Here is a 12,833-nt window from a genome sequence, read left to right as displayed (position 1 = left end):
AGTTTATTGTTATTGTTAGGGTAATTGGTGGGATTGTAGCTAAGGTTAAGTCTAGTTTTAAGTTTAGGATTATGGCTAGGGTTAGTGTTAGTGTTAGGCTTATCATTTCTTATGGTTAGGTCAAGGGTAAGGGTCAGGGATTGATTAAGTGTTAGGGCTAGGTTGAGGCTTCAGGTTAGAATCAGGGCTAGGGATAGAGTTAGGGTTAGGGTTAGGGCTAGGTTTAGCATTAGGTTTAGGGTTATGATTAGGGTAATGGATCGAGTTAGAGCTAGAGTTTGGGCTATGGTTATGGTTAGGATTAGCACTAGGATTAAGGTTAGGTTTTAGGCTAGGGTTATGTTTAGGGTAAGGGCTAGGGTTTGAGCTAGTGTTAGTGATAGGGCTAGGTTGAGGATTAGTTTCAGCCTTATGTCTAGGGACAGGATTATATTAGGTTAAGGGTTAGAGTTTAGGATAGGGCTATGGTTATTATTAGTGTTAGGATAAGGGTTACTGGTAATGAATATGGTCAGATATAGGTTTAGGTTTAGTTTTAGGGTTAGATTTAGTTTTAGGTTTAATGTTAAGGCTATGGTTATGTTTAGGTTTATGTTACAGATTAGGTTTTGAGCCAGGTTAGGGCTATGGCAAGTATTAGATTTAGGGTTAGGTGTATTGTTAATTTTCTGGTTAGGGTTAGGTTTACGTTTAGGGTTAAGGCTAGTGTTATCAATACAGTTAGGTGTAGGATTAGGTAAGGTGTAGGTTTAGAGCTTGGTTTAGGGATAGGGTTAACTTCAGGGTTAGGGCTAGGGTCAGGGTTTTGAGTAAGGTATAGGTCTAAATTTATATTTATGGGAAGGCTTAGGCTTTGAGTAAGGTTTAAGACTAAGGCCAGGGTTAGGTTTAGCGTTAGGATTAGTGCTAAAGTTAGGGTTGGGGTTACACTTAGGGCTAGATTTAGGCCTAGAATTCGCTCTACATTTTGTGTTTGTTTAAGGCATAGAGTTAGGGCTATGGGTAATGTAAGAGCTAGGATTATGATTAGGTTTAGTTGTAGTGTTAGGTTTATGGTTATGTCTAGTGTTACGTTTAGGTTTTTGGTTAGGGTCAGGTTTAGAGATAGGTTTAGTGTTAAAGGCAGGGCCAGTGTTCAGGGTACAGTTAGAGTTAAGGTTAAAGCCAGAATTGTGACTAGGTTTACATTGAGGTGTAGAGTTAGTCTTTGTGTTAGGTTAATGGTTATTTTAGGGCTTGGATGAGGTTTTTGTTTAGGACTAGGGCTAGAGTTATGGCTATATTTAGGATTAAGTTTAGGTCTAGTGCTAGTGTTATGATTAGGTTTAGGTATAGGTTTACTGGTATTGCTAGTGTTAGGGCTCGTTTTAATGTAAAGTTCAGGCTTTGACCTTGGGTTAGTGTTAGGGTCAGAATAAGGGTAAGGTTTATGCTTAGGCTTCGGGACAGGGTTAGAGAAAGAATGAAGGCTAGGTTTAGGACTAGTATAGAGTTAGGTTCGGGTGTAAGCTGAGGATTAGAGTTAGAACTAGGGTAGCATGAGGGTGAGAGTTTTGCTTAGGATAAAGAATAGGTTTAGAGCTAGGGTTTGGGTTAGTGTTAGTGTTAGGGTTAGGGTTAGGGTAAAAGCTAGGGTTGACACTCAGATTAGTGCTAGATTTTGTGTTAGGTTTAGGGCTATGGCTAATGTAAGAACTAGCTTTACAGTTAGAAATATTTTTATTGTTAGGTTAGGACTAGGTCTAGTGTTTGGTTTAGGGTTAGGGTTAGAGTGATGTTTAGAGTAGGGTTAGTTTTAAGGTCAGAGTCAGGGTCATTATTAGTTGTAGGGATAGGGTTACGACTAGGTGTAGTGTTCAGATTTGGTTTAGGTTAAGGGTTAGTATTAGGGCTATTGCTCAGTTTTGATTTTGGGCTATGGCTAGGGTTAGGGCAAGTTTTCAAAGTAGAATTAGAGTTAGGGCTAGTGTTAGGGTGAGGTTTAGGTTTAAAGTTAGGGTTAGATTTAGAGTTAGGGTTAGTTCTAGGTTTAGGACTATGGCTAGAGTTAGGACTAATGTTAGGGCAAGTGTTAGGGTTAGGCAATAGATAAGGTTGGTAATAGAAATAGATCCAGGGCTAGAGTTAGGTTTAATCTTAGGGCTAGTGTTAGAGTTACATTTACTTTTAGCAATAAGTTAGGGTTAAGATTAGAGTTATAGTTAGTTTTATGATTAGGCCTAGGGTAAGGACTAGGGTTAGTGTTAGTGATAATGTTAGGGTTAGGGTTAGGGATAGGGGAAAGGATGTGGTTATACCTACGTTTGGAACTAGGGTGAGGGTTGAAATTAGGGTTTCGGCTAGGGTTAGGGTTCGGATCAGGATTAAGTCTAGGTTTAGGGCTAGGATGAGGGCTCGGGTTTGTGTTAGGTTTAAGGAAAGAATTAGGTAAAGTGCTAATGTTAGGTCTAGGGTTACAGTTAGGGATACTGTTAGGATTAGTTTATGGCTACGTCCAGTTTAAGTAATATGTTTAGGGTAAGGTTCAGTTTAGAGGTAGGGCGTTATTAGAGTCAATGTCTTGCTCAGAGTATGGGTTAGTATTTTTTTTTTTTTTTTTTTTTTTTTTTTTTTTTTTTTTTTTTTTTTTTTTTTTTTTTTAGTTTTAGGGCTCGAATTAGAATTAGGGTTAGAGTTGGAGTTAGGGTTAGAGTAATTGATAGGGTTTAATTTAGTGTTCAGTTTAGGTTTAGATAAGTATAAGGTTAGTGTTAGCGATAGGTTTAGGGTTAGGCCTAAATGGATAGGGTTAGATTTAGATTTAGGACTAGGGTTAGTGTTAGGGTTAGCATAAATGTTAGGGTTAGCATAACTGTTAGGGTTGGAGCTAGGATTAGGACTATGGCAAGGGTTAGGTTTATAGTTAGCTCTAGGGTTGGTTTAGAGTTAGGGTTATTGTAGGTTTAGGGTTAGAACTAGGGTTAAGTTTACAGTTAGGGTTAGAATAGGTTTAGTGTTAGGGTAGTGTTATCATGATGTTTATAATTAGGGTTAGGGTAATGAGTGGGGTTACAGCTATGTTTAGAGCTACGTTTTTGTTAAACTTATGTTTAGGGTAATGGATAGGTTTAGGTCTAGGGATATTGTTAGGATTAGGGCTAGAGTTAAGGTTAGGTTTAGATCTACTGTTAGTGTTAGGTTTAGGGTAAGTGTTAGGGTTTGAGCTATGGTTAGGGCTAGGTTGATGGATAGGGTTACTGTCAGTTCTAGGTTTAGGATTGGGGTTAAATTTAAGGCTAGGTTTATCATTAGGGTTAGGGTTATATTTAGGATAATGGTTAGGGTTAGAGCTAAAGTTAGGGATAGGATTATGGTTAGGATTAAGTCTAGGGTTAGGTTTAGGGTTAAGGCCAGATTTAGGGTTAGGATTAGGTTTAGGGTAATGATTAGGGCTAGGGTTAAGTTTAGGGTTAAAACGAGGTGTAGGGCTCAGTTTAGGAATAGATTTGGGGTTAGGTTAGGGCTACGGCTAATGTAAGAACTAGAGTTATGATTAGGGCTACTTTTAGGGTCATGGTTAGCGCTAGTTCTAGTTTTAGAATTAGGTAGACTTTTAGGGTAATGTAAGAGCAAGGGTTAGTGTAAGGTCAGAGTCAGGCTCAAAGTTAGGTTTAGGGTTAGGTTAGGACTGGAATTATGGCTAAGCTTAGGGCTAGGTGTAGGGTTAGTTTTTGGTTTAGGTTAAGTGGTAGGGTTAGGGCTATGGCTTTTTTTTTTTTTCGGGCTTTAACTAGATTAGGGCTAGTTTTAGGATTAGTGTTATTGTTAGAGATAGTGTTAGTGTGGGGTTTAGGCTTAGGGTTAAGTTCGGACTTAGAGTTATGGTTAGTTATAGGGTTATGGCTTGGGCTAGTGTTAGGGCTAAGGTTAGGGCAAGTATTAGGGTTATGGTAAGGAATAGTGTTAGATCTAGGAATAGTGCTAAGTCGAGAGTTAGAGTTAGTCTTAGTGCTAGTGGTAGAGTTAGGGCTAAATTAGGCCTAAGATCAGGTCTAGAATTAGTGTAATTGTTAAGACTAGAGTTACAGTTAGGTTTAGATTTGGGGGAAGGGATGGGGTTATAGCAAGGTTCAGAAATAGGGCAACGGATAATATTAGAGATAGGGTTAGATTTAGGGTTCAGGTAAGGATCAAGTCTAGGTATAGGGCTAGGAAGTAGGTTAGCGTTTGTGTTAGGGTTATGGGTAGAATTAGGGCTAGGGCGAATATCAGGTCTAGGGTTATGTTTAGGGATTGTTTTCGGGTAAGATTTATGGGAAGGTCTTGCATCAGAGTTAGGTTTAGGGTGAGGCTCAAGTTGAGAGCGAGGGGTATTGTAATATTCAGAGTCAGGTTTTGGGTTTGGGTTAGGTTGGGGTTTAGGGTTATGGCTCAAATTAGCATTAGGTTTGAGTTAGGGTTAGGGTAATGGACAAGGTTAAGTTTAGGCTTCATGTTAGGTTTAGGGCTCAGGTCAGGTTTAGGGGAATTGACAGGGTAAGTGTTAGGCCTAGGGTTAGCATTAGGTTTATGGTTATCATTAGAGTAATGGATAGGGTTAGAGCTAGGGTTAGGGCTAGGGTTATGTTTAAGTTTAGGGCTAGAGTTAGGGTTAGGGTTAAGGTTAAGGCTAGGGTTAGGTTTAGGGTATGGGTTAGGGTTTGAGCTAGGGTTAGTGCTAAGGATATGGTTAGGTTTAGGATTAGATCTAGGGTTAGGATTAGGGTTATCATAAGATTAAGGTAATGGACAGGTTTATATATCACAGTCATGGTTAGGTTTAGGTTTAGGCCTAAGGTTATTGTAAATTTAGCATAATTATTAGAGTTTGAGCTAGGGTTAGGACTATGGCAATGGTTAGGTATATGGTTAGGTCTAGAGTTAGGTTTACAGTTATGGTTAGAGTAGGTTTGGGTTTAGGGCTAAGGTTATCATGATGTTTATGTTTAGGGTTAGTGTAATTGGTGGGGTTAGAGCTAAGGTTAAGTCTAGTTTTAACTTTAGGATTAGGGCTAGGGTTAGGGTTAGGATTAGGTTAGGCTTATCATTTTCTTAAGGTTAGGTGAAGGGTAAGAGTCAGGGATTGAGTAAGTATTAGGGCTAGGTTAAGGCTTCAGGTTAGAATCAGGGTTAGGATTTGGGTTAGGTTTAGCATTAGATTTAGGGTTATATTTAGGGTAATGGATAGAGTTAGAGCTAGAGTTTGGGCTATGGTTACGGTTAGGATTAGGGCTAGGATTGGGGTTATGGTTTGGGCTAGGGTTATGTTTAGGGTTAGGGCTAGGGTGTGAGCTAGTGTTAGTGATAGGGTTAAGTCGAGGATTAACTTCAGCTTTAGGTCTAGGGTCAGGATTATGGTAGATATAGGGTTAGGGTTAAGGTTAGGGCTAAGGTTACCTTAAGGTTAGGATAAGGGTTAGGGTAATGGATATGATTACATGTAGGTTTAGTTTTAGGTTTAGGGTTAGATTTAATTTTAGGGTTAATGTTAAGGCTACGGTTATGTTTAGGTTTATGTTACGGATTACGTTTTGAGCTAGGCTTAGGGCTATGGTGAGTGTCAGTTTTAGGGTTAGGTCTATTGTTAATTTTCTTGTTAGGGTTAGGTTTACAGTTAGGGTTAAGGCTAGGATTATCAGTGCAGTTATTTGAGGGTTAGGTAAGGTGTAGGTTTAGAGCTTGGTTTAGGGATAGGGTTAAGTTTAGGTTTAGGGCTAGGATTAGGGTTTATAGTAAGGTATAGTTCTAAGTTTATATTTATGGTAAGGGTTAGGCTTTGAGTAAGGTTTACAACTAAGGCTAGTGTTAGGTTTAGTGTTAGGGTTAGAGCTAGGATTAGGGTAGTGTTTATGCTTAGGGCTATAGTTAGGCCTAGAATTCGCTCTACATATTGTGTTAGAACTATTTGTATGGTGAGAGTTTTTATTAGGCTGAGGATTAGGGATAGGTCCAGGGTTAACATTAGGGTTATGCTTTTTTCTTAGGGTTAGGTATAGGGTTAGAGCTAGTGTTAGGGGTAGGGTTAGGTTTAGGGTTATGGCTAAAGCTAGGTGTAGGGCTCAGATTAGGGTTAGTTTTTGTGTTAGTTTTAGGGCTAGGGTTAGGGCAACAGATAATGTAAGAACCAGGGTTAATATTAGGGTTAGCTTTAGTGTTAGGGTTAGGGGTAGTTCTAGTATTAGTGTTAGATTTAAGGTTAGGGTGATATTCAGAGGTAGAGTTATTTTTAGGATAGGAGTCAGGGTCATGGTTAGTTTTAAGGTTTGATTTAGGAGTCAAATTAGGGCTAGGTTTACTGTTAGGTTTCAGTTTAAAATTAGTGTCATGTTTAGAGCTAAGGTGAGTGTTAGGATATGTTAGTTTTTAGGTTAGGATTAGGACTCGATTAGGGCTAGGATTAGTTTTTGTAGTAGTATAGGGTTTGGTTTAAGTTAAGGTTTATGTTTAGTTCTATTGCTCAGTTTTGTTTTAGTCCTAGGGTTAGGGCTAGTTTTACAATTAGTATTAGGGTAGAGCTAGTGTTAGTGTTTGGCTTAGACTTAGGGTTAAGGTTATATTTATAGTTAGATTTAGATCTAGGATTAGGCTAGGATTAATGATAGGGCAAGTTTTAGGGCCAGTGTTAGAGTTATGGTAAGGGGTATGGTTAGTACTAGGAATAGTGCTAATGTGAAAGTTAGAGTTAGTGATAGGGCTAAATTTAGAGTTAGGGTTTGGGATAGGGTTAAATTAGGGCTAAAATTAGGGCTAGGGTTAGTGTTCAGCTTATGCCTAGAGATAGGGATAGGGGTAGGTTTAAGTTTAGGATAAAGGATGGCATTATATCTAGGTTTAGACGTAGGGTGAGTGTTAGAGTTAGCATTAGGGTTAGGGTTAAGTTTAGGGTACAATTAAGGCTAGGTTTATGGCTAGGATGAGGCTAGTGGTTTTTTTTTTTTTTTTTTTTTTAGACTGAGGGCTAGGATTAGTGCTAGGGATAATATCAGATCTAGCTTTATGGTTAAAGATAGTTTTAGAATTAGACTTATAGCTACGTCTAATGTAAGGTTCAGGTTTAGGGTAAGAGTCAGGTTTAGAGCTCAGGGAATTATTAGGATTAGGATTTGGCTTAGGTAAGGATTTAGGTTTCTGGATCAAATTAGTATTAGCATTAGTGTTAGGGTATAGTTAGGGTTTGTTTTAATGTTCAGGTTTGGTTTAGGGAAATTGATACAGTTAGCTTTAGTGATAGGGCAAGGGTTAGGCTTAGGGTTAGCATTAGTTTAAGAGTTATGGTTAAGGTAATTGATAGGGTTAGAGGTTAGGTTAGAACTAGAGTTATGGTTAGAAATATGCCTTGAATTAGGTTTAGAGTTAGTTTTAGATCTAGGGTTAGGGTTAGTTTTAGGGTTATGTTTAGCATAAAGGTTAGGTTTTGAGCTAGGTTTAGGGCTAGGGTTAGGGTTAGTTTTAGGGTTATATTTAGCATAAAGGTTAGGTTTTGAGCTAGGTTTAGGGCTAGGTTTAGGGTTAGGTCTAGGGAGAGGATTATGGTAGTTTTAGGGTTAGGGTTAGAGTTAGGGCTAGGGTTATCGAATTAATGTTAAAGTTAGGTTTAAGGTAACAGATAGGGTTAGGTTAGGTTTAAATTTTGGTTTAGAGTTAGAATTAGTGATAGGTTTATTATTAGAGCTATGATTATGTTTAGGTTTATGGTTAGGTTTATGGTTTGATTTAGAAGTAGTGCTATGCTGATTGTTAATTTTAGGGTTATGTCTATGGTTAGTTTTCCAGTTAGGGTTAGGGTTAACATTATGGTTTGGGCCAGGATTATCAATAATTTTAGGTTTATGGTTACTGTAATGGGTAGGTTTAGAGCTAGGTTTAGGGCTAGGTTAAGTTTAGGATTTGGGCTTGGTTTAGGGTGAGAGTTAGGGATAGGTCTAGGTTTATGTTTAGGGTAAGAGATAGGCTTTCAGCTATCTTAGGACTAAGGCGAAGGCTAGGGTTAGCTATAGGGCTAGTGTTAGGGTTAGAGTTATGCTTAGGGCTAGGTTTAGGTTAAAATTAGCTCTATATTTAGTATTATGTTTAGACCTAGGGATAGGGCTATGGGTAATGTAAGGTTTACAGTTATGATTAAGGCTATTTTAGGATTAGATTATGGCTGGGTCTAGAATTAGGTTTAGGTTTTGGTTATTTTCAGGTTTACAAGTAAGTTTAATGTTAAAGGCAGGGTCAGTGTTTGGGTAAGAGTTAAAGTTAGGGTTAATGTCAGAATTAGTTCTAGTTTAAGGTGTAGGGGTAGAATTAGTGTTTGGGTTAAGTAAAGGTTTTTGTTAGGGCTGGGACTAGGATTTTTGTTAGTTCTTGAGCTAGACTTAAGGCTAGATTTAGGATTAGGTTGAGGTCTAGAGCTAGTGGTAGGGTTAGGTTTAGGTGTTAGGTTACAAGTAGGGCTAGTGTTAGGGTTTGGTTTAGGGTTATGGTCAGGTTTAGACCTAGGGTTTATGTTATGGTCAGAATAAGGGTCAGGGTTAGGGTTAGGATTAGGCCTTGGATTAGGGCTAGGTTTTGTGTTAGGTTTAGAATTATGGCTAATTTAAGAACTGGCATTACGTTTAGGGCTAGTTTTAGATTAGGGCGAGGCCTAGTGTTAGGATTACGTTTAGGGATAGGGTGATGTGTAGATCTAGGGGTAGTGTTAAGATCAGAGTCAGGGTTAGTATTAGTCCTAGGGTTAGGGTTAGGACTCGAATTAGGGCTAGGGTTAGGGCTAGGTGTAGTGTTAGGGTTTGGTTTAGGTTAACTGTTAGGGTCAGTGCTATGGTCTGTTTTGCTTGAGGGCTAGGACTAGGGTTAGGGCTAGTTTTCAAATTAGCGTTAGGGTTAGAGATAGTGTTAAGGTGTGGTTTCGGTTTAGTTTTAGGGTTAGATTTAGAGTTAGTGTTAGATCTATGTTTAGGGCTATAGCGAAGGTTAGGGCTAATGTTAGGGCTAGGGTTTGAGTTATCATAAGGGATAGGGTTAGAACTAGGGATAGGACTAGGGTGAGAGTTAGAGTTAATGTTAGTGTTATGGTTAGATTTAGGGTTAGATTTAGCGCTTAATTAGGTCTAGGATTAGAGGTAGGGTTAGTATTAAGACTGAGCCTAGGCTTATGGCTAGGTTCTGGTTCTGGTTATGGTTAGATATGATGTTATAGCTAGATTTAGAATTAGGGTGAGGATTAAAATTAGGTTTAGGTCTATGGTTAGGGTTATGTTTAGGCTTAAGGCTAAGATTAGGGGTAGGATTAGGGCTAGTATTTGTTTTAGGGTTAGGACTTCATTAGAGCTAGAGCTAATGTCAGGTCTATGGTTATGGTTAGAGGTAGTTTTAGGGTTAAGATTTTTTTAAGGGTAGGACTAGGTTTATGGATATAGTTAGGTTTAGATTTCAGGTTAGGTTTAGTGTAATGCATAGGTTTAGGGTTAGGAATAGGTTTAGGGTTATCCAGGGTTAGCATTAGGGTTAGGATGAGGATTAGCATAATGGATAGGGTTACAGATGGGGTTAGGGCTCAGTTTATGGTTAGGATTTAGACTAGGGTTAGGTTTTGGGTTATGGCAAGATTTAGGGTTAGGATTAGGTTTAGGGTAAGATTTAGGGCTAAAATTAGGGTTACTATTTGAGTTAAAGGTAGTGTTAGGGCTCCAATTAGTTACACATTTTGGGTTAGGTTAGGGCTAGGTTTAGGGCTACAGCTAATGTAAGAACTAGGGTTACTATTAGAACTAATTTTAGGGTTAGGGTTATGGCTAGGTCTAGGGTTAGGTTTAGGTTTAGGTTTTGAGTGATATTTAGAGCTTAGGTTAATGTGTCAAATTCAGAGTCAGGGTTTGTTTTAGAGTTAGTGATAGGACTCGAATTAGAGCTAGGTTTAGGGCTAGGTGTAGGATTAGGGTTTGGTTTATGTTAAAGGTTAGGGTTAGGGCTATGTCTCTGTTGTTTTGTAGGGCTAGGGCTAGGTTAGGGCTAGTTTTAGGATTAGCAATAGTGTTATGGTTTGTGTTAGTGAAAGGTTTAGCTTAAGGTTAGGGTTAGATTTAGAGTTAGGGTTTGATATAGGATTAGGGCTAGGGCTACGGTTAGGGCTAATGTAAAGGCAAGTGATAGGATTATGGTAATGGAGAGTGTTAGAGCTAAAATTAGGACTAGAGAGAGAGTTACAGTTAGTCTTAGGGCTAGGGTTAGGTTAGGTTTAAGGCTAAATTAGGGCTAAAATTAGATCTAGCGTTTGTGTTAGGTTCAGGCCTAGTTTTGGGCTTAGGTTTAGGTTTAGGGATAGGGTAATGTTTTGGGGAAGGGATGGGGTTAGAGCTAATGTAAGGGCTAGGTTGAAGGTAGAATTTCAGTTAGGGCTAGGGTTATAATTTTGTTTAGTAATAAGGCTAGGTTTAGGGCTAGGATGTGGGCTATGTTTGTTTTAGGGTTATGGCAAGATTTAGGACTAGGGCTAGTGTCAGGAATAGGCTTATGTTAGATAGATTGAAGGTTAGATTTATGGCTAAGTCTAGTGTAAGTGTTCAGTTTAGGGTAAGGGTCAGGTTTAGAGATAGGGGTATTATTAGGGTTAGAATTAGGTTTCGGGTTTGGTTTAGGTTAGGGTTTAGTTTTAGAGCTTGAAATAGCATTAGGGTTTGGTTAGTGTAATGATAGGTTTGGGTTTAGGGTTCATGTTAGGTTGGGTTTAGGTTCATGTTAGGTGTAGGGTAATTGATAGGGTTAGATTCAGCAAAAGGGTTAGGGTTAGGCCTAGGGTTATCCTTAGGGTTATGGTTGTGCTTAGGATAATGGATAGGGTTAGGGCTAGGGTTATGGTTTTTATTAGGGCTAGAGTTAGTTTTAGGCCTAGGTTTAGGGTTAGGTTCAGCTTTAGGATATGGTTTAGAGTTTGAGCTAGGGTTAGCGCTAGGGCAACTGTTAGGTTTAGGATTAGGTCTAGGTTATAGATAAGGTTATGGTCAAGGTTACTGTTAAGGTTAGGGTTGGGTTATCATTAGGTTTAGGGTATTGGATAGGGTTTGATTACGTGTTATAGTTAGGGTTAGGGTTAGGTTTTGGCTTAAGGTTAGGATTAGGGATATGCTTAGGTTTAGGTTTACAGTAATGTTTAGGGTTTGAGCAAGGGTTTGATCTATGGCATCAGTTAGGTTTATGATTTTGTCTAGGGTTAGGGTTAGGGTAAATTTAGGGTAAGGGCTAGGGTTATCATCAGTGTTATGGTTAGGGTTAGGGTAATGGGTAGGGTTAGAGCTATGGTTAGGGCTAGGTTTATTATTAAGGTTAAGGTTAGAGTAAAGGTAATATGTAGGCTTAGAGCTAGGGTTAGGGATAGCATTATGGTTAGGATTAGGGCTAGGTTTAAAGTTAGGTTTAGGTTTAGGCCATGGGTTAGTGTTAGGTTTAGGTTAAACTTAAGTGTTAGGGATTGAGCTAGTGTTTGGATTAGGATGAGGATTAGGGTTAGAGTCAGTGTGAGGATTAGGGCTAGGGTTTGCATTAGGTTTAGTGTTAGGTTTAGTGTAATGGATAGAGTTAGAGGTAGGTTTTGGCCTATGGTTTTGGCTAGATTCAGGGTTAGTGATATGGCTAGGTCTAGTGTTAGGGTTATGTTTTTTGTTAGGATAAGTTTAGAGCTAGGGTTTGTGTTAGGGTAAGGTTCAGTGTTCGGTTTAGGGTTAGGTTTATTGTTAGGGCCAGCATTAGGACTAATGTTTGTTCTAGGGTAGGGTTAATGTTTGAGTTAGGTTAAGGGTTATTATTAGGGCTAGGACTAAGATTTTGTTTAGGGGTAGCCCTAGAATTATCACTAGATAAAGTATTAAGTGTAAGTCTGGGTCTAGTGTTAGGGTAAGGTTTAGTTATTGGGTTACAGGTGTCAGTTTAGGGTTAGGGTCAAGTTTAGACCTATGGTTAGTGTTAGGTTCAGAATAAGGTTCAGGTTTAGGGTTAGGGTTTGGGATAGTGAAAGAGCTAGATTGAATATTAAGGTTAGAACTTGTAAGAGAGTTAGGTTTTGGGTTAGGCTAAGAATTAGGTTTAGGACAAGGGTAGCTTTAGGGTTAGAGTTTGGCTTAGGGTAAGAGATAGGGTTAGCGCTAGTGTTAGGGTTTTTGTTAGGGTTAGAGTTAGGGCTAGGGTTAGATTTAGGTTTAGGGTTAAAGCTAGGGTTAGAGATTGGATTAGGACTCTGCTAGGTTTTGTTTTAGCTTTAGGGCTATGGGTAATGTAAGAACTGGGGTTACATTTAGGGCTAGTTTTAGGGTTAGTATCATGTCTAGGTTTAGTGTTTGATTAGGTTTAGGGTTAGGGTTATGTTTAGGGTAAAGTTAGGGTTAGCGAATGTGTTAGGGTTAAGTTGGGGTTTAGCATTAGGGTTAGGATTAGGTTTAGGGTTAGTGTTAGAGTAATGGATAGGGTTAGAGCTATGGTTAGGGCTAGTTTTATGGTTAGTGTTTTTTTAGGGTTAGTGTTAGATTTATGGTTAGTGCAAGGATTAAAGTTAGGGTTAGGTTTAGATTAAGGGTTAGGATTTGGTTTAGGTTTAGATTTAGGGTTAAAGCTAGGGTTGGGGCTCGCATTTTGGCTAGATTTTGAGTCACATTTGGGCTAGTGTTAGGAATACAGCTAATGTAAGAACAATGGTTATGATTCAGGCTAATTTTAGGGTTACTGTTAGGGCTAAGTCTAGTTTTATAGTTAGGTTATGTTCAGGGTGATGTTTTGAGCTACGGTTATTCTTAGATTCAGAGTAGGGGTCTGGGTTAGTTTTAGGGTTGGGAATAGGACTC

This window comes from Marmota flaviventris, chromosome 10 (genome assembly GCF_047511675.1).
Source record: "Marmota flaviventris isolate mMarFla1 chromosome 10, mMarFla1.hap1, whole genome shotgun sequence".
Taxonomy (NCBI): domain Eukaryota; kingdom Metazoa; phylum Chordata; class Mammalia; order Rodentia; family Sciuridae; genus Marmota; species Marmota flaviventris.
This window is presented reverse-complemented; position numbering follows the sequence as displayed.